The sequence below is a fragment of the Microcebus murinus genome, chromosome 28, assembly GCF_040939455.1.
Source record: "Microcebus murinus isolate Inina chromosome 28, M.murinus_Inina_mat1.0, whole genome shotgun sequence".
In the NCBI taxonomy this organism is placed as follows: Eukaryota; Metazoa; Chordata; class Mammalia; order Primates; family Cheirogaleidae; genus Microcebus; species Microcebus murinus.
Genome location: NC_134131.1, coordinates 2,229,846 through 2,232,861, shown reverse-complemented (window position 1 = coordinate 2,232,861; position 3,016 = coordinate 2,229,846).

Below are 3,016 nucleotides of genomic sequence, written 5' to 3'. Positions count from 1 at the left end.
GTCCCCTCCGCTTGCCCCCTGAAATGTCCCGCCCCTACCTCGCAGAACGCCACCCTTCCCCATATGGGTCGACAGCCTGAGTTCCTTGTGACTCAGCTCACAATATGGCACTGCCTCCACCCTCCTCCTCAGCTACTTAAAACGGCAAAGATTTTAACAAAACAGGTGGGGGGAGGAGATGTCAGAGCCAGGGGATAAAAAGAAAAATATGCATCGACCACAGTCGCAAGGGTGAAAATGCGAGCGGATTTCCCCAGCACCCTTGCAAAACCTCTGCATGCATTGCCATGACAGATCCCTTCCCCTGCATTCGCTATAATAACACACGCACACATACATACACACGAGCACACACGTGCACATGCATACACATGCATACACACGTGCACACATACATACACACTCAGCGAATTCCCAGCCTGAATTACAAGCCAGCGTGTAATGCCTCCACCGTGAAGGCCATTTGTGCATATTTACTAATACCGTGTTTCCCCGAAAATAAGACAGGGTCTTACATTTATTTTTCCTCAAGAAGGGCTTATTTTCAGGGGATGTGTCATTTTCACCTCCAAGCCTCAGCTTGCAGCACGCATGGGATGGCCGGGAACTGACAGGGGAGCCGACCTTGTTGGTGGGGCTGCCCGCACCTTTCCGGTCACCTCTGGGACAGTAGCTGTCACGATGGGGCAGATGAGAAGGGCTGCTCATCTTCTTTCCCGCTCTGCAATGAAATGCATGGCTTGTGCAGATGCGCTGCGTAGCCACGCCCATCACTAGGGCTGATTTTCAGGGTAGGGCTTCTATTGCACAAATGCTTAGACATCCTGCTAGGGCTTATTTTATGGGTAGGTCTTATTTTGGGGGAAACACAGTAGCTTTGTTTTGTATAGATGAAGAATTGTCTATATGAAGGCATAACAATTACCTATACGTTCTCAGCATGAGTAGAGAGCCCAAAGGGTTTTTTTTTTCTTGCTTTTTTTTAAATTGTGAGATATAATATAGACTCAGAAGAAAACATATTAACCCTCTTAGCACAGCGGGCCGAAATATTGGCAAAAAGTGCAGCGGGCTGATATATCTTAACTACGTAGGAGCCAATATATCAGCCTGCTATACCCAAGAGGGTTAAATTGTATGGCTTAAAGCTGGGGTTGACAACCTTTTTCTGTAGTGGGCTAGATAAATATTTTCATCTTTGCAGGTTGTACATTCTGTCGTAACTTTGATTCTGCCATTGTAGTGTGAAAGCAGCCACAGACAATATATAAGCGAATAGATATTACTATGTTCCAGGAAGATTTTATTTAAAAAATAGTCAGCCGGGGCCAGATATGGCCTATCTGGCCATACACAGCTTTCCCATACTGTCTTAGTCTGTTTGTGCCACTATAACAAAATACCACAGACTAGGCAATTCATAAATAATACAAATTTATTTCCCACAGCTCTGGAGGCTGGGAAGTCCAAGATCAAGGCACCGGACGGGTTGGTGTCTGAGGAGGTGCTGGTCTCTGAACAACACAGAGGTTGCAATCATTGGCTACAGATTATAACATACAGGCTAAAATATCTTCATGCAAGATAATCATCAGCACAACTCCATGATTCAGAAACAAACAGTATCTTTGTCAGTGTCTACAGTAGTCTATGCATTAGTTGGTGCATTAACAATCTGAGGAATCCACAATAAGATTCTTTGCTCAGGGGCAGGATGTTGCAGGAATCACAAGACACCCCCCAGGGAGGGTTAATTTGGAAGCCTGCCAAATGTAACCTGCAGATCGTCAGAAAAATTCCCTTTGCAAACAAAACATTTAGGATTTAGATAAATATATTTCCCCTTCAATGGTTTCATTGGATGATTTGAAGTTGAGAATATTGGCAGTAAGGGTTGAGAAACTCTTATTTATTAACCTGGATGAGAAATTGCTCCTTTAGCCCTTATGAATGCCTTTGTACGTACACGCCTATCCAAGCTAGACCTATAGATTGTCCAAGACAATCGTGGTGTTTAGTGTAATGTCTGATCTACGAGGACAACATAGCCAATCAGGATAATTTGACAATATTTTTAAATGCTGAGAAAAATTCACAAAGTAGATTCATTAGAGAAAATGCATTATGGGAAAATTTTTGAGACGTGATTTTAATCAGATCCGTGTGGGGGTAGTGACCTGCAGATTAATGTGTGATAGACATTAGGAAATCACTAAAATGTTTTAGTGACTGCTTTGAAACCCAGGGACTCTATACCCAGTCAACAATTGAAGCTTACAAAAAGATCTATTTAATTCCTGATTTTCTGTACCAATGGGGGGGGGACATGACTCATGTACAGCAGCTAAGAACCTGAGGATCCATTACTCAGTCTGCTTATCATGCTACTTCCTTTTTCTGTAGGCTTTTGGGCATGAAATGGAAGGGTAAATTGCTGATCTGCTGCAATTTCCAAAACCAACATCCAGAAGAGTCCCAAGGTTATCCCGGGGATATTCAAAAGGCCATTTAGCTATGGCCCTGGCTCTCAGACCATTTCATGGATGGTAGTGGAAATTGACAAGGAGATTGGTTAAAAAAAAAAAAAAAAAGAAAAGAAAAAGCCTATGGTATTCTCCACAGAACTTCTGAGTTAAATCACTCCCTGCACCCTTCCACTCCTCATCTCACATATACGCTGAAAAGTGAGTCACGAATCAGGCAATGTTTCTGGCATTGTTTGGTGTGACTGAGTCTTATTTAGCAGGGTGCTGTGTGAATCTCCTTGCAACCAGTGTCAGGAACCACTGGACAAGGCTGGGATGTCACTCATGTAGGGCAGTGCGGGATACCTGGGAGACCCTTTGTGACTCAGTATCGAACAGCAAATGAGGCACTGAGACCTTTAATGGCCTTGACGTGCTGGAGATAAACTGCCCCACTGTTTCATCACAAGGCCCCTCATGATATATTACCCTGCAAAGTGGTTTTGTAAGACAAACCTTTTGGTCTTGCTGAAAGATGGACTCAGCCTATT